The sequence below is a fragment of the Apodemus sylvaticus genome, chromosome 5 (genome assembly GCF_947179515.1).
Source record: "Apodemus sylvaticus chromosome 5, mApoSyl1.1, whole genome shotgun sequence".
Lineage (NCBI taxonomy): Eukaryota > Metazoa > Chordata > Mammalia > Rodentia > Muridae > Apodemus > Apodemus sylvaticus.
The window spans coordinates 115,508,121-115,527,206 of NC_067476.1; the positions used below are offsets into that span (position 1 = coordinate 115,508,121).

A 19,086-nucleotide genomic window follows, 5' to 3' on the forward strand; every position below is an offset into this window, starting at 1 on the left:
AATGTAATTAATGTATAAACAAAAGGAAATATCAAAACAGGAAGAGCAGGGTAGGAAATGGAACAGCTTTGAAGATGTATCATGTTACTGAGTAGACTGTACTGATCTGTATACGTTCCTAAGAGAATTTACTTACTTATTTGAGACAAGGTCTCATTGTATATCCCTGGCGGTCTGGGAACTGACTGTATAAACAGGACTGACCTTGAACACACAGAGACGTCTTCTTAGGGCTTGGGTTAAGGACTCATGCCTTGCTGGGCTGCTTCTTTGAGATAGCTGCATCTCAAAGTTGCAAGCCATGTGATTATAGATTTGTGCCACCATGCCTGGGGGAATTGTTTCAATCTTTATGTGAGCTTGTCTAAGCATGTGTATGATATGTGAGTGTAGGTGCCTGCAGAGCTGTCAGACCCCCCTGGGTCTGAAGTTACAGGTGGTTGTGAGCTGCCTGGCTCTGCAAGGAGCGCTAATCACTGAACCATCTTTCCACCCCAGGAACTGTTTCTTAATTCAGCAAATATTTCTTAATAAGCGTACATAAAGTTATAGATTTAAGGATATCCCTAAAGATAATTTTTAAAAATTGTTTTTTTTTTCTTTCTTTTCTTTTAATACAAGATCTTACTATGTAGCTTTGGCTGTCCTGAAACTCACAATATAGACCAGACTGGCATTGAACTCACAGAGATTTGCCTGCCTCTAGCTCCTAAGAGAGCCAGCCCTAATTAAGTGTTTTCCTTATTAAGAGTTACTGTGGGTGCCAGGTATGGTGGTGCACACTTTTAATCCCAGCACTCAAGAGTTAGAGGCAGGCAGATCTCTTGTGAGTTTGAGGCCATCCTGGTCTACAAAAGCAAATTCTCTGTTACACAGAGAAACCCTGTCTTGAAAAAAGCCCAAAAGTGGAAAAGAAAAAGGGAGCGGTGGGGTGTCTGAGGGCATTGATGTCTCTTCTCAGTCATAGAAACTCTAAGACAAATGGCTTCTCAAGAGCAGCACCCAAGGTTATCCTCTGGTATTTGTCACACACACACACACACACACACACACACACACACACACACACACACACAATCAGACAGGCACACACAATCAGACACATACATAAACACAGGCAGAAACACACACAAACTCACATATACACAAACATGCCTCTTCCTTCAAGGCCTGGATATAGCCTCTCTACCAGCATCAGTCATCTTGTTCACCCCAGGGTGTGACCACCCTACTATTTTGTCTGTCAGGTGGCCAAATACGGACAAGCTCTTGACTTTGTTGCTGTCCTTCCCAACTCCTGCCTCCGCAGCTGTGCTTTCCAGCCTTTGGTCTGCTGAGAAGCCTCGGGGTAGCCATGTGTGAGCACGTGGGAGTCAAAGGCAGAGAGAGCTCTGGTCTCAAGGCCAGCCTGATATACATTGTTAAGACTGCGTCACAAATAACTAAGTCCTCGCTTCTGTGTGAGACCCAAGGATCAAAGTCAGTTTGCCAGGTTTTCATGACTAGCAGTTGCGTGGCTGGTCACTCTCATCTGCCTGCAGATGTTTTCCCTAACATAACCGCCTCTATCCCATACCAGCTCTTAGGGTCTTTTCCTACTAATAAAATGATAACATTGAGTGACAGGTATTTTCTTCCAAGCATGTTGTATAAGTTGGTGTTTCCAAAACCTTGCTTTCTCATCTTTTTCTAAAATTTTAGTTTCTGAGATAAAATCTTTCTGCGTAGCTCAAGATGGCTTCAAACTCATGATCCCCCTTGCCTCTGCCACCGAGCCCGGCTTTCACAGAGATTCGGAAAGTGACTATATAATTTAAGTTAATCCTGGTATAGAATACGAAGTCGAAGAAGTCATGTATGAGTAATGCCATAGCTGCTTTAGGAGACTAGTTTGGGGTGGATTGGCTATAATTACTGTCTGGTTTTTATACAGTAAGGTAATATCAAGTGCCGTGTTTGCCTCTACTGCCCTCTTGTGGCTGCTGACCACAGATTTCTGAGGGTGGACGTTGAATTTGAATGAGTTAAACATTCTACTTTGTAGTGGAAGCTGGCCTTGAATTTGCTGTAATCCCTCTGCCTGTGTCTGCCGAGTGCTAAGATATAGGCATGAGCCACCATGCTGGATCCCAGGTACTCTGAACTTGCTTCTGGTCATGGATACAGCATTACTGCGTCATTGCAGTGACAGGAAAGTTGACTTCAGCCATCTTGCCTAATTATGGTGTGCAGATCAGCTAAGACACCAATATTTCCTACTTATGTATGAGTTTTTGTTTCTGTATCTCCAGTGGGTTTGAACTGGGAAATCCAGGGCTAGGGAAATTACAGGTGGTAGCCGTGATGGCTGCCAGCCTTTGTCTCTGCCCTCTCCAGTAAGATGACATGGTGTCTTTAAAGACTTGAGGTTTGTACTTAATAGTAAATGACTGGTCTTTACCCCTTTACCTTTTTCTTCCTTGTGTTGATTTAGTCATGATTTCATCAAGCAGAAGATTAGTTGGCTGGTGGTCTGGTGCCAGGACGGCACTCACCACTGTGCCCTGGAGCTCTGCAGGACGGAGCCTCTTCCTGGCCTTGGCTTTGTGCACCCTCCTGTGTTGGGCTGTGAACAACTCTTGGCCGCATTGGTTATATTGAATTACGATTTTAAGTTGGCACAGTGATGTCGCTTTGTTTTGTGTTTAATTACATTTGGTTCAGAAGAGTCAAACCTACGTAGTGAAACACTGTCTTGAAAAACAACAACATTAAAATTAAATTTGGAAGTCTAATAGACATTCCTGACTTCTGAAAATATTCTGTACTCCAGTTCTTCCATGTTGTTTCTGTAGGATGCTCCTGATTGTCCCAAGTTGTGGCTCCAGGGATTATTTTAACAGTGTTTGTTGGAAGGATGCCCCTTCAAGTTCCCTTAGGGGGTGTAGCCCAAGCTTCAGACCTCATGTTTCCATGGCTGCTGGGGTGCAGCTCAGCAGTACAGCACTTGCCTAGCATGTGTGTTGGGTCCCTGTCTTTGATTCCTAGCACCACAAAAACAACAGACAGAAAGGAAAAGAAGAGGAAGAGGAGAAAAAGGAGGAAGAGGAAGAGGACAAGGGGGAGGAGGAACTTGTGCTTGGAAGGGAGAGAGAAAGAGAGGGGAGGCTTTATGCTTCATAAAGAGTTCATAGAAATGAGTTCAGACAATAAGCTGTATAAGAACATATCTAGAGACTTTCTATTATAGAATTACTTCTGCTAGATTTGGGAGAGAGGCAGCCTTGATTTAGGCATATGCATGATAGTTACAAAGTTTGTTGTTGGTGTGTGTGTGTGTGTGTGTGTGTTTGCTTGGAGTCAAGCCCAAGGCCTTGCATATGCTAGGTGAACACTGAGCCACTGAGTTATGGTGCCAGCCCAAGTTAGTTTATCTTGTTTGCTTTTCAAATTCATGGTTGGTTTGTTTGTTTAATGTGTGGGGCGAGGTGTGCATGTAGAGATCAGAGACGAGTTATAGGAGTCATTTCTCTCTTTCCAACATGTGGGTCCCAGGGATCAAACACAGGTCACCAGGCTTTATTTACCTACTGGGCTATCTCAACAGTTCTGTTTGTGTTTAGATGGGATCTCACTAGATAGTTCAAGCTGGCCCTAAATCCACTGCCATCTCCCTGCTTCAGCCCCACCCTCAAGTACTGGGATTACAGGTAGGAGCCACTGCGCCTGGCAGCTTTGTGTGTGCGTGTGTTTTAGGTTTATTTTATTTTATTATATGTGTGTGTGTGTGTGTATACATACATACATATGCATATATGTGTGTATATACATGTATATGCATATATGCGTATACGTGTTTATATGTATATATGAATTTTTTCTGCATGTATGAGTATACACTATGTGCATGCCTAGTACCCTCAGAGGGCAGAAAAGGGCATTGGATTCCCTATAGCTGGAGTTAGAGATGGTTGTGAGCTATTCTCTGAGTCCTGGAAACCAAACCTAGGCCTCTGCACGAGCAGCCAGTGCTCTTAAGCACTGAGCCAGCTCTAGTCCCACAGTCCCTTTGTTTTGTTTTTTTTTTTAATCTTTTTTTAAGATTTATTTATTTTATGTATATGAGTACACTGTAGCTGTACAGATGGTTGTGAGCCATCATGGGATTGCTGGGAATTGAACTCAGGACCTCTGCTTGCTCCGGCCCTGCTCGCTCTGGCCCAAAGATTTATTTATTATTGTATGTAAGTACACTGTAGCCGTCTTCAGACACTCCAGAAGAGAGCGTCAGATCTCATTATGGATAGTTGTAAGCCACCATGTAGTTGCTGGGATTTGAACTCAGGACCTTCGGAAGAGCAGTCAGAGCTCTTAACCGCTGAGCCATCTCTCCAGCCCCCCACAGCAGTTTTTAATAATAAAGTTTTACTTCTTTCTTTTAAAAAATAAAAATAAAAGTAAATATTATAGCAAAATATAAAATCAAACATAAGGCCAGATATGGTGGCAGTGCATATAATGCCAGCACTAGTAGCCACTGGTCTATATATACATAGCAAGTTCTGTGTGAAATGTTTGAAATAATTAGGGTTTACACAAAGCGTCTCCTACACATCGTGTCTGTAAACGACTTTGTAAGTCCTTTAGCTGCTTCCTTGCACCTGTAAGTGTATCCATACAGACACAATATATACAGGTACCTGAGTGTTCAGATGCACGAACAGCACATCAGGTTTTCAAGTGTGGGGTTAGCGCTGGGATATGCTCAGTGCGGGAGCGCCCAGCTAGCACGCGTGAGGTCCTGGGTCTGGGTACTGCCAGGAAGAGCCGCGTGATACCACCACGTTCTCCTCAGGGCACCTTGTCACACTAGCGCATGTAGAGGGCTCCTGTTGTCATGGCTGCACAGCATTGCAGTGTGTGTGTGATTTAGCTGATGTGGTGAGTGACATGGGATGGGTGTTTGGCTGCCCAGTTTTTCATCGTCACTGACAGTCTTGGGTCTCTTCATACATGTTTCGCACACGATGCATTCGGTGAATTAATGTTTCCTTTGATAGTCAAACCTGAAAGCTCTGTTGTTATGTCAAGTATTACCAGTTTAGCAGATTTTATCCAAAAAATATGAAGCCCAATAACTAACGAAAGATCTTAAAAATGTACTATAAACATCCTTTTTTTTTTTTGTAAAAGCACTTGAAAGGCTAAAACAGGAGGATTGCTACGAGTTCTCAGTCTGCCTAGACTATAGAATCAGTTATCTCAAAGAGGGGGAGGGGTAGTCCTAGGAGATGGCTCACTCAGTAAGGCACCTGCAAGGTGAGAGAGCCCAGGCTCTGATCCCCAGTACCCAGATAAAAGCCAGCTGTAGTTGGACACGGTTGTCATCTAGTGCTGAGGTGGGGCTCACAGGTGGACCCTGGGTGCTCATTAGCCAGCTAGCTTAGCAGAATTGTCTAGCTCCACGTTTGGTTAGAGCCGGTGTCGCAAAGCCTAAGCTGTGAGGCAGGAGAGGGGGCTTAGCATTTAAGAACACTTGCTGCCCTTGCAGAGAACTGGAGTGACTTCCCAGGAGCCCCTTGTTGTTCAGTCAGAACCTGGAACTCCAGCTCCAAATAGGATGCCCATTCTGGCCCCATGGGCACCTGTACACTCAGCCCCATGCCCCTAGACAGACAGACAGACAGACAGACAGACAGACACACACACACACACACACACACACCTAAAAATAATAAAGATAAAGTAGGCTGGGGAACAATGGAAGAAAACATCCAGTGCTGGTCTCTGGCTTTTACACGCATGCACATGTGTACACGTACCCACATGCACATTCATGTACACCCACATGAACACATACATATCTCGCATGTGTGTGTATTTAGAATTCAGTTTTGTTAGAAGCTAATCTTGGTGAGAATTTTGTTTTAGAACATCAAATTAACACCCCACACAGGAACTTAAGGGGTGTGTTTTGTTTTGTTTTGTTTTGTTTTGTTTTGTTTTGTGGTTGCTGTGGGATAGGGACAAAGCTGTGTCACACTCGGTGATACTCACAGAGGTGGGGGTGCAAGAGTAACTTCCCCTAGGAGGAGGAGGTGAGAAGTATTGGCAGTCTTCTCGTCCCCAAATTGCAGTTATAAGTGATTTATACGTGGTGACAGCTTTTGAAAGTTACTGAGTAATGTAGCTAAATAGAAAGGATCTGGTTGTACGTGTTTGTAGGTAAGTAGGAAACCCACGCCGTTCCTTGAAATGAACATGAACTGGAGTTTTAGTGCAGCAGTTCTCAACCTGTGTTTCTCCAGCCCTGGGTGTCACATATCAGATGTCCTGTGTTTCAGACATCTACATTACCATTCAGAGCAGTAGCAAAATTACAGTTAGGTAATAGTGTTATGGTTGGGGGTTGCCAAAACATGAGGACCTGTATTAAAGGTCACAGCATTAGGAAACCTGAGACCCACAATTTAGAGTCATTCCTGAGAGCATCCCAGCTATATGGTGTCATTAAGGAAATCCTTAGAATTGAACTTACCCTGAGCTCACAGCTAAGTTCCCTATTTTCCTTTATATCACAGTTCTACAGCTAGATAGCCAAGTAGCAGCATCAGGTAAGAAATAGAGGTCATAAGGTTACGATGGCCTCCAATACCAGAGTCCAACTTGCCCCTGACTGCACTGCTGTTCTGCTGCAGGGAATGGACCAGTGCAGCCTCAGCAGCTGAGAGAGATGGTTTCCTCTGTGACCCTACAATTTACTACAGCCTTGTGGACTGTGAGGGTAACTCAACTAGGGGCACTCTCACCTCCCAGCAGACACAGCAGGACTCAGTACTTAGGATTATTAGAACCTGGAGTGTCCTGCTGACATCTGGTGGGTAGAGAGAGGGTCTGCAGTATTCAGGGTGGCTTTCTCACCAAAGAGTTCACACTGTACTGTTCACAGTGTGCTGTTCAACTGAGGCCTCACTGTCTAGTTTTGGTTTTGTTTGTTTTGTTGTTTGTTTGTGGCTTGTGTGTTTGTTGCCTATTTTTGTCTGAACTGTGCTTTTGTCAAAAAAGTCTTATTCAGTAAGAGGCTGCCCTAGATGTAGAGTAACTAAGGGAACCGATGCTGTGGTGGAGGATGTGACACTGGGCTGGATGGCCGTTAGCAGATAGGTGTTCTAAGGAGCTGCAAGACCTCTGGGGAGCTACAGAATTATTTTGCATTATTTTGCCTGTGCATCTGAATGAGGGCATTTGCCTGCAAATCTGTGGCAACTCTAAGTCTTAAACTGCTGCATCACTGTCACTGCAGATGTGCTCTGGGGGTCAGGAGAGGTTGGCAGTAGGCACATACAGATGTTCTGTGCAACTTGTGCTTTTGGAGCACCAGACACATACCCTTTAGCTATCATCAAATGCTTGGCCGGCTCTGCAGATGTCACTTAAGACCATCTTATACTTTGAATCTGGACATCCAATTCCAAGCAGTTCCAACTTCATGATAAGATTGCCCCAGCCGCCACTGCCACTTCAGCAGGGCTCAGTCAGCATCATTTCATTTGTACATGTAACCTAGATAGACACTTACTGAGCTCAAAGCAGGCAGAGAGCTGGAAAGGGCCTGTTCTCTAATTAAGGACACAGAGATCAGAGCTTAGAGGAATGCCCCAGCCATGGTCTCTGTGACAGTTTAGGGTCAGAGGTCTTCATAGTTCTTCTTCTCAGAGTATGTTCCTCCTGTGATCTCAGCAGGACAAGGGAGTAGAGGCCTGACCTAACCACATAGAAATCATGTGCTCTCTGTCCTAGTTACTGCCTCTGTTGCTGTGATAAGCACCATGACTGAAAACAGCCTTTAGAGGAAAGGGGTTGTTTCATCTCCTGGGCTTGTTACAACTTCCAGGTCACGCTGCACCTCTGAGGGAGTCAGGGTAGGAGCTGAAGGCAAGGGCAGAAGCAGAGGCCACGGAGGAGCGCTGCTCACTGGCTTGTTCCTCAGGCTTGCTCAGCCTGCTTCCCCTCCCTCCCTCCCTCCCTCCCTCCCTCCCTCCCTCCCTCCCTCCCCCTCCCTCTCTCTCTCCCTCCCCCTCTCTCTCCCTTCCTCCCTCTCTCCCTCCCCCTCCCTCTCTCCCTCCCTCCCTCCTTCTTTCCCTCCTTCTCTCCTTCTTTCCCTCCTTCTCTCCTTCTTTCCCTCCCTCTCTCCTTCCTTCCTTCCCTCCTTCCCTCCTTCCTTCCTTCCTTCCTTCCTTCCTTCCTTCCTTCCTTCCTTCCTTCCTTCCTTTCTTTCTTTCTTTCTTTCTTTCTTTCTTTCTTTCTTTCTTTCTTTCTTTTTTGTTTTTTGGGGTTTTCGAGACAGGGTTTCTCTGTGTAGCCCTGGCTGTCCTGGAACTCACTCTGTGGACCAGGCTCAGCCCGCTTTCTTATACCTTCCAGAACTACTTGCCAAGGGGTGGCACTGCACATAATGGTTGAGACCATCCCACATTAATCACTAAACAAGAACTGCCACATAATCATAAATCAAGAAAATGTCTCACAGGCTTGCCTACAGGCCTATCTGATGGAATCTCATTGAATTTACCTCTTCCCGGACGATCCTGGCATGTGTCCAGTTGACACAAACTAACTAGAACACTTTTTACAAGGCTTCTTGTCACAAACTGGACAAAAGCCACTGTAAATTCCTCCTTCAAACAATCCTTTCTGATTGTACTGATGCTGTTATCTCTGACACTGAGGGTACTGATGCTGAGGTGTTATCTCTGATATTGAGGGTACTGATGCTAAGCTGTTATCTCTGACACTGAGGGTACTGTTGCTGAGCTGTTATCTCTGACACTGAGGGTACTGATGCTAAGGTGTTATCTCTGACACTGAGGGTACTGATGCTGAGGTGTTATCTCTGACACTGAGGGTACTGATGCTGAGCTGTTATCTCTGATATTGAGGGTACTGATGCTGAGCTGTTATCTCTGACACTGAGGGTACTGATGCTGAGCTGTTATCTCTGATATTGAGGGTACTGATGCTGAGGTGTTAACTCTGATATTGAGGGTACTGTTGCTGAGGTGTTATCTCTGACACTGAGGGTACTGATGCTAAGGTGTTATCTCTGACACTGAGGGTACTGTTGCTAAGGTGTTATCTCTGACACTGAGGGTACTGTTGCTGAGGTGTTATCTCTGACACTGAGGGTACCGATGCTAAGGTGTTATCTCTGATATTGGGGGTACTGTTGTTGAGCTGTTATCTCTGACACTGAGGGTACTGATACTGAGCTGTTATCTCTGACACTGAGGGTACTGTTGCTGAGCTGTTATCTCTGACACTGAGGGTACTGATGCTGAGCTGTTATCTCTGACACTGAGGGTACTGATGCTGAGCTGTTATCTCTGACACTGAGGGTACTGATGCTGAGCTGTTATCTCTGACACTGAGGGTACTGATGCTGAGCTGTTATCTCTGATACTGAGGGTACTATTGCTGAGCTGTTATTTCTGACACTGAGGATACTGATGCTAAGCTGTTATCTCTGATATTGGGGGTACTGCTGCTGAGCTGAGATCTCAATATTTGATAACAAGAGAATAAATGCAAATGGATTATGTCTGAGAGCTTGCATTAAATTCTCATGTCTCTCATTGCCTGTGACCCATGGTAGACAATTCTCATCCATACTATTCTCATCTGTAGAATGGTACTGGCACTTACATAGTTGCTATGAGGATTAAGTGAGGCAATGCACATCTAACCTCTTTTTTTTTTAATTTGAAGATCGATATAGATTGTTGTAATATTTTTATTTTCTAAGGAAACATCACTCTCCTCACAAACCTCACAAACCTATCACTATTTCTGGAAGAATTGATATTTGCATATCTAAAATTAAAAAATCCCAAAATAAAAATCTGCCTTCTGTGGCTTGCTTTCCTCCCTCGGTGCTGGCTGGCGAGCACCTGTCTGCAGGCCAGCGCCTGCGGGGATTGTGAGGGAGCTAGCACAGTGGGCTGCTTCTTGAGCTGGATGCTTGTTAGCAAAGGCGGAGGATATAAAAAATATTAATAACTGTTGCTCAGAGTCCATGCATACAGGCGAGTCTAAAGTCTTTGAACAGTCAATGTTGAATGGACTCTGGAAGACAACCAAGGTTGTCCCTCCCTTCCACCCGTGAGGGTTTTCTGTAAAGTTTTATGGGTCATGTTTGTTAGATCTGAAATCCTCAGGAACATGGTCTCCCTGTCCTGCTTTATAAAACCGGCTACTGCACTAGTGAGCTTTGGCTTTGCTGTGTGAATTACTATCACTGAATAGTATTTCTTGCTAATGTACTGAGTTCTTTTCATATTATATTGGGGCGTGTACCTGACCCCTGATGACCCCCTGATGACTGGGTTTCTTTTCTTTTTCTTTTTCTATTTCTTTTTCTTTTTTTAAGATTCATTTATTTTATAAATGAGTACTCTGTAGCTGTTCTCAGACATTCCAGAAGAGGGCATCAGATCCCATTATAGATGGTTGTGAGCCACCATGTGGTTGCTGGGATTTGAACTCAGGACCTCTGGAAGAGCAGTCGGTGCTCTTAACCGCTGAGCCATCTCTCCAGCCCATAACTGGGTTTCTTACAGTATAGTATATGTTGTTCGTCCAGTTGTTAAGAAATGCTATTGAGCATCAGTGAGGCTTCAGGCTCTATACACGGCACAGGCGAGACAGTGGATAAAATAAGAATTCAAACCATTCCAAGCAGAAGCTTTTCAGATTCTTCATGGAAGAGGGAGATAGATAATTAAACAAAGATGTGTATCAGATGTGTTATGAGGAAAAGAAAAGCAGAATTAGAGATAGGATTCATTTTCAGATTAGAGATGGGGAGGGGGCCAGTTCATAAACAGTATTAGAGATTGGGCAACAGTCAATTCATATTCAATGACCAACAAAGGCCTCTGATGATGTGCTATGCTTGTAGAATCTGGACACATCTGTCTGGTATTAGGAAAGAACCATGGAGAGGGCTCGGACAGGCGAAGGTGCTTGTCACAATTGGAGTTTGATCTCCAAAACTGACATAGGAGAAGAAAATCCACTTCACAACATTGTCCTAAGACCTCAAAATAGATAAATGTTAAGAAGACGAGAAAGCCAATTGGTATATTTTCTTTTGCTTATCAAGTGATTTCTGTGACTAAAATGCCAGTTTTCTGTGTAACAGGAGAAAGTAAGTGCACGTGGACGCTGGCCTCCTGGAACTGGAGTTAGAGATGCTTGTGCTGTGGGCGCTGGAAACTGAACCCGGGTCCTCAGCTGGAGCAGCAAGCTCATAAGCGCTGAGCCACCCACCCTCCAGCCCTGGGAATGTGTATCTTTTTTTGTTTGTTTGTTTTTTCGAGACAGGGTTTCTCTGTGTAGCCCTGGCTGTCCTGGAAAGGTGTTACGTAGCCAAGCCTGACCTTAAACTTGCTTGATAGCCTAAGGACAATGTATTGTCTCAGGTAATCTTCTTCCTCTTCCAAAATAAGACCCCCAAGTCAGTATTTTACAGATCAGGAAACAGAGGGTTCAGAGGCAAAACTTTATGTGCGGAGACCCAGACAAAGCGCGACAGAGCAGCCTTTGAGCCTGGCTGCAGAGCACAGCTGTGCGCCTGCGTAACTGCGGCTGCGCGCCAGTTCCTGCGCTCCTTGTTCCTGACTTGACCCTCCAGGCTTTCCTTCCTTAAGCAGCGCTCCTCCCTGACAGGAACTCCATTATTTTCTTCCAATTTTAAAATCTATACACACCAATTTTAAAGCAAACATTCTGATTATTATAGAAGAAGCTGACGATGTTGAAGATGATTCTTTCCAAACCCCGTTTTGCTTAACCACAGTGTCCATCTTGGTAATCACTTTGACCTCCGGAGTATGGTTATCATCCAGGGAACCCTTCTTGACCTCAGATGCCTCAGGAACTACAAGCTCTGTTTAAACCTTGGTGGTTATGCCTGGAAAATGACAGAAAGTAGCAAACATGAGATGAGGGCTTGTGAGTATTTGTGTAGATGAAGCTAGCGATGCTCTCTTTGTAAAGCATTTACACAGGCGCTGTGACTTTTTAAAGTCAGAATTTAGGCTGGGTTTGGTGGCACATGCCTTTAATCCCAGTTCTCAGGAGGCGGAAGCAGGTGGGTCTCTGTATAAATTCAAGGCCAGCAGGGTCGACTTAGAGAAGCCCTATCTTAAAATATTTTTTAAAAACTCAAACTTAATGAAAACACCGGAAAGCCACAAAGCAAAGGTGTTGGGGTGAGTCCGTGTGAACACATGTAAGTATAGATCGTGTTGAGTTTACAGACGTGGCAGCTTTTGCTGTGCATAGGCACACAACAGGCGTCCTTTGGCTAGGCCGCTGTACAAGCTTGGTGTCTTCATTAAGCAGATGCTAGTGAGCACTTCTGCCAGGCCCATGCTGTCGCCTGGGGATGATGAACGGTAACCTAAAGTCAGTCTTTCCTGTATGGGAGATGAATAACCATGAAAACAGATTATAAAATATTCACAATAGAAGATGTTTTTACTTGAAAAGAATTTTAATAGCAAAATGAAAAGCATGGGCAAGTTTATAAAATGAAGCGTGGGAAATCGTATGTGGCAGTAACCTGCCGGCTGCACCTTAGCACAGGTGTTGACTTCTGTCACCTTTGGTCTGGCGGCGTAGCCTGCAGGCTCTACCTTCCCACAGGAGAAGCGTTTACTCCAGTCAGCTTTAGCCTAGTCTTCCTTCCATCTCCAGGGGTAATTTGGACAAAGAGCCCAGCAAGGGTAAAGTCAGCCTGGCAGAGCGCTGAGGGGTTGGATGATGTCATAGCTATTTATAGTCTTTTGAAAAATCTTTCACCATCTGAGTTTCATCGGCTGAGAAAATTGATTATGGATCTACGCATTGTATACATACTAATCACGAGGTTTTTAAAAACTGTATGAAGTCTATGACTGGCATTGTTATTTGGCCTGTAAGGTGTGGTTTGGTGAAGATTTTTGTAGTGTACTCAAGTGTGGAGGATGAGGGAGAATAATAAGAAATTGCCCCAAACCAAATGGACAAAAAATGATGTGTGTTAATCGTTTCCCAGTTTTGGAGGCCAGAAACCCAGTAGGGCTTAGCCTAGCCAGGTGCTTCTGCCTCAGCGGTGAGGCAGAAGCCTGGGCAGAGGTGGAGAGCCTGCTTCTGAGAAGCTCAGATCGCTGCTTCTTCTCCAGAAACTTCTTTCTTGGGTATCAGAGTGTCCTCAAAATAAGACAGAGAGGGAGAGAATATGAGTGTGTGGACCTGGGCATCACTTCTGCCATATTGTGCAAGCCCTGGAGACCAGCACTGACAGTGCACCATAGAGGAGACATTCCCAGGGCACGAACAGCAACAACAGAACATGGGGACCTCAGAGTCCTGCAGCCTGGCTAGCCAGAGGCGTGCAAGCGGAGCTGCCTGACTCCACTGCTACCAACCTGTAGATATGTCCTCTCTTTCTCTAAGCTGCTGACCCGACCAGGCCCCAGGCTGTGGGCTGGGCCGCCCGCTGGGCTTTGGCGCCCCCTCCTGTCCAACTCTGAGGCTTGCTGTGGTCGGTTTAGGAAGTCATGTTAGCTGCCTCCTAGGGTTCTGCTTCCTCCTCAGTTTACTGAGGAAAAAGCAACAGCTTTCTCCTCCCGGAGCTCTCTGCCACCCCGCCAGTCCACCTTCAGCCCCCACAGTGAGTGGTCTCTGCTCTTGTCACACAGGCCTCTTCCCAGCCTCCTTGTCACCAACATCACCCCTCAGTTCCCTCCTCAGCCCCCTCAAGGTTTGAGATTGTTTTGGGTTTGTTTTGCTTTTGAGTCTCAGATACCCCTGGCTGGCCTTGAAATCCTTCTTTTTAATGTTTACTTTTCTGTACATGGATGTTTTCCCAAGTGTGCTGCTATGCCCACAGAGGCCAGAAGAGGCTCTGGATTCCCCACAACTGATGTTATGTAGACAGTTGTAAGCCACCCCATCCAGGTTTTGTAAACACAGGTCCTCTGGAAGAGCAGTCTGTGCTCCTAAGTGCTGAGCCATCTCTCCAGCCCCGAGTTTTCACATTTGTGTGTTATCATAGTTTGACTTCTTACCAAAAACCTGCAATCTAATTTTTTGACATTATCGTACATAATGATGTGTTTGTGTGTTCTAAAGACAGCTTAGGAAAGTCTCTTCTCACTGCCCACCGTGTGTGCGTTTCAGGGACTGATCCCAGGTCATCAGGCTGACTCCCTAACTAAGTCAGCGTTGGCTTCGGCAGCACATATACTATAATTGGAGTGCTACAGGGAAGATTAGGATGGCCCTGTGCAAGGATGACGTGCAAAGTAATGAAACAGTCCATGTCTTAAATAATGTGAAAGTTATTGCTTCACTTTAGTGCTGTATTAATTTTTTTAACTTTTTAAACTTTTCATTTCAAAAATATCTCATCTGGTAAAACAATAAGCATTCTGCAGTACAGATGTTGTCAGCACAGAGGCCTTTGTCAAGCGCAGTATTGCCACTGCCTGCCATGACCCCCTGGTAGTTAAAGTGACATCGGCCCTTCTGTGTGTTTCCATGTCAGGAGCATGTTTTCTGTGGTGCCAGTCAACAGTAAAGTTATTAGGGTGGCATTTAAAGAAATTTTCTCTGAAATGCATACATATCTAAATAGCCATATGCATAATTATTTTACCTTACCCCAACATCAGTTTGCACGGGGAGATTTCTAATCATGTGCAAGTAGGAACATTTCCTCTGAGTTCACTGGAAACTTGCTTATTTGGGCCAAAAGTTGCTGAAGTACCAAATGGTGCCTCTTTCCGGAATTTGAGAGATTGGAAACGTAGATGATATGCTGCATGCCAGGTCTCAGAAATAGAACTGGGTCATGCAGTTTCCATTCTGAGCAGAACCATGAGGTTCTGAAGCAGTCTATCCAGTATGGTACCACCAGTTATATAAGGCCACGTAACTCTAAAATACAGGGTCCTAAGTCATGGCGACTGGATTTCAAGCATGACCACTATATTAGGTGACTCATGAAGAACATTCCCATCATGGAAAGTCCTGTTTTAAATAAAGGAATCAGAAATGAACTTTTCTAACAGCCTAACCGCTTTTATGAGCCTATTATTAGTCTATTCTCCTTATTCGGCAAATATAAAATGTAAAAATAAAAGCACGTCCTTTTAAGAGCATTTTTAAGTTCATAACACAATTGGAAGCACAGAGATTTCCCTTATACACTCTCACACATGCACAGTTCTCCCCACTTCAGTGACATGGTTGTGTCTGTCAGCACAGTGCATAGGTCACAGGTGTATTCACTAGGTGTGGTACAACCTCTGGACTTGGACACATGTAAAGTTATTTCTACTGACCACTGTGTTATGTTGATTAGCTTTCTCATTACTGTGACCAAATATTCATTTTAAAAAAATAGAAGAAGGGTTTATTGTGACTCATGATTTATGGAGTTTCTGTCATGATTTCTTGGACCCATGGGCTTGGCTAGATTCTCAGAAAGCAGGACACAGAATCAGGGCGGGACAGAGAGAGGAGAGCCAGGGGCAAGACAACCTTCCAAGCCACTGACTCCCCCTACGAGCTGTTTCTCCCAACTAAGTCTCACCCTAAGTACCCACAATCATCCTGGGCAGCCCTTGCTACCAGTGGAAGACCAGGCATTTAGACAAGGGGGCCTGTAGGGGGTATTTCACGTCAGAGCACAGCCAGGTCACATAGAATAGCTTTATTGCCTCAAAAATCTTTCCTCTGCCTATTCACCCTTCCTGTCCTCTCCCTCAACTTCAGCCTCTAGCAACCACTTCTTTTTACTGTTTCCACAGTTTGTCTTTTTCTAGAATGTACACTCAGAGAAATAGTAGATTAAAAAAATGAATGTGTATACTGATATATGTGGCTGAGTATGTATATACCTGTGTGCACAAATATGTGGACACATTAGCCTTGGACTGAGCTTCTTAGAAATGTCGTCTGCGTCCTCTGAGACAGGGTCTCATTGGCCTGGAGCTCACTATTTAGGCTAGGCTGGCTGGCTAGTGAGCCCCAGCAATCCTCCTGTCTCCGACTTCCCAGCACTGGCATCACAAGTGTGTACTTGTGCCCAGCATCTTTGAATGAGTTCAGTGGATTACAATCAGGTCCTCATGACTACAAGGCAATCCAGTACTGACTGAACTGTCTCCCCAGCCCTGTTAGTAGATTCTGAGCTGTCGATTGCAAGCTTTTTTGGATGACGTGTTTTATCCGTCGTTCCTTGAGAAATATGTGGTTTGGATGAGAATGGCCCCCATGGGCTCCTATGCTCAAGTGCTTGCTCCCCAGTCAGCAGAACTGTTGGAAGGGATTGGGGGGTTGTTCTTGTTGGAGGGGGTGGGGTGGGTTTTGAGGTTTCAAAAGCCCATGCCAGGCCGGTCTGATCTCACACTAAGTCTGTCTGCGACTTGTGATCAGATGTGAACTCTCAGCTAATTCTTCAGTACCATGCTTGTCCATGTTCCCTGCATGTTGATCATGAACTAACCCTCTGAAGCTGTGGGTTCCCAAGCTCCCTGGGAAATACTTTCTTCTATAAGCTACCTTGGTCATGGTGCTTTTTTGCAGCAATGGAACAGTAACCATGACAATACATTTTCTAGGAATAGAATCTAAATATCATACTTCATTGTGTGTGTGTGTGTTTGTGTGTGTGTGTGTGTGTGTGTGTGTGTGATGTATATGAAAGTATTCACAGAGGCCAGAAGAGGGTGTCCCCTTCCCTGGAGCTAGAGTTACAAGCAATTGTGAACTGCCCTATATGGATGCTTGGAACAGGTCTCTGGCCTACTGAAGAGCAACAAGTGTTCTTAACCACTGAGCCATCTCTCTAGCACACCATATCCCACTTTTTTGTTTTTTTGTTTCTTTTAAAGCAGAGAATGTTTTTCCTTGACCATGTAAACCTCCTAGGCAGGTGGTGAGGTCAGCAAGGGGCTTCCCTCCAAGCAGCCCCTTGGGACCCCAGATTCCTTCCATCACACGGCTCTCGGGCCTTGTCATTACTCAAGGAATCAAAACAAAACAAAACAAAAAACAAAGACTACGGAGAAGTGGACAAGATAATTTCAATGGGCCACGGCTTTCATGAGCACATGTCATTTCTGACCACGTTCCAGAGAAGACATGGTGAGGGGACATCCTTGGCTGGGAATGTTGTCTAGCTGTTTGTTAAAGGACACACAGTGGAGTGTCTAGGGAAACTATCTCAGAACTAGTGCTTGTGGTAGACAGAGCAAGATATAAATATCTCCTGACCTCTCCACCAGCTATAACTGAAGACTCCAGGAGACACACACACACACACACACACACACACACACGCCAGCCTGCGCTGCCTGGTACAGTCAGGATGGAGCGACAGACTGAAAAGCAGACTTCCTGGATGCCCGCCTTGCCATCAGAAGACAGAGCTCTCTTTTGTTTTATTTGTTTGTTTGTTTACTCACTTGTTCTTTTTAGGCAGGGTTTCACTATACAGCTTGGCTGTCCTGGAACTCACTATGTAGATCAGGCTGGCTCAGAACTCACAGAGATCAGCCTGTCTCTGCCACTCAATGCCGGGATTAAAGCACGAGCCACCACCCTAGCCGAGGTTGCATTTTAAAGGGAGACTTTCAGGAACAGTGTAGCAGCAAAATGTCTGTGAGTTTTCTGTGAGCTGCCACATGGTGCTGGGTGTGACCTCCAGCCTCAGAGCCGAGCAGGAAGCACTCATAACCGCCGAGCCTCTCTCCTCATAACCACCGAGCCTCTCCTCATAACCGCCGAGCCTCTCTCCTGAGCCGCACACACCCAGTTTTCAACCATAGGCATTGAGCTTTGCTTTCTCTGGCTTATTTTGGGATCCTAAAATTTCGCTGGCCTTTCTAGATCCTTGCATTGCTATTGTTTTTTTTTTTTTTTTTTTTTTTTTTTTCCAGATCTGCAGCGATTTGATTCTTGTAGATTGTGTAGATGGCGCTGTAGTCACTGGAGACCTTAGCTTTCCTTGCAAATCACAAGATGGTTTGCCTAAATCATTGCCTTGGAAAATACATTGAATTTCCTCCTTGTTTTGACCTAAACAGGGCATATTTCCTTTGAAACAAATGAAAAGTATGCACCTGTTCTTCTTGGCTCCTGTTAAAGTGCTCGTGAGGGTCGTCACTGACTGACAAGTGTAACCTGCCAGCTGCCCTCTTACACAGAAAGGCTGAGTGGTCTGGTAGTCATGGTAACCTGCCTTTGCTAGTGACTGATCAATGCAGAAATAGACCATTCCCTGCAGTGCTGTCTGCTGTGCCTGAGACACAGCACGAGGGCCTTCAGGAGAGAGCGCCATGAGGTCAGGCAACTGGTACAGCCAGCACTGTTATCTCACGCCCTCTCGGAGGCAAAGGCCCCTGACGATGCTTCGAAGAGCTCATCACTAGATTCCTCATTACAGTGTAGGTTGAGCTGGCATATTTGGCAGCCCATGGTGCAAATGAGACCGATATAGGTCTGACCCGGGAGCATTTTCCCTTCCTGTCTTTCTCCTTAAGGGGAGGAAGAGCTTGCTGGGGAAGTTATTTCTGATATTAATAGGCATATTGGCCGGGCTGAAGGACTGCCTGGGTTAAGATGGCACGATGCCATTTAAAACAAGTAGTGGGATATGCCATGGGGCTGTTACATCACAAGCGGTCTTCATTTAGCAGAGTGCTGTTTTCATGATCTTATCTGCTGCAGGAGACCTTAAACAAATTGCTAATTAGCCTTTCAGAAATTTGCATAGAGAGCACTGGCTGTTATTGAGTGGAAGCTTTCTTCACCCTTAGGACTTGAAGAGGCCCCCAGAGCGAGCCCAGAACTAGAGGAAGGAAGGCTACTCGTGGCCTGGGCACACCTAGGAGGGTGGGGAAGGAGGCCAGAGGCCCACCGGCAGCAAAGAGGATTTTCTATGCTGTTTGTGGCTGTGAACTGGCTGCAGGTTACTTTTTCTTGCTATCTATCTATCTATTTATTTATTTGGGGTTTTTTTTTTTTTTTTTTTTTTTTTTTTGGATTTGGGTT

The 19,086-nt window shown here is 45.2% G+C and overlaps 1 protein-coding gene and 1 non-coding gene across 4 annotated transcripts in view; both read left to right on the forward strand.

The window, feature by feature from the left end:
- The window catches only part of Shld1 (shieldin complex subunit 1), a 61,963-nt gene that overhangs the window by 13,189 nt on the left and 29,688 nt on the right, over nucleotides 1-19,086 (forward strand). The window lies entirely within an intron of this gene.
- LOC127686493 (U6 spliceosomal RNA) lies at nucleotides 14,248-14,353 on the forward strand. Its single transcript, XR_007978121.1, has one exon. It is a non-coding gene; the product is annotated as a U6 spliceosomal RNA (small nuclear RNA).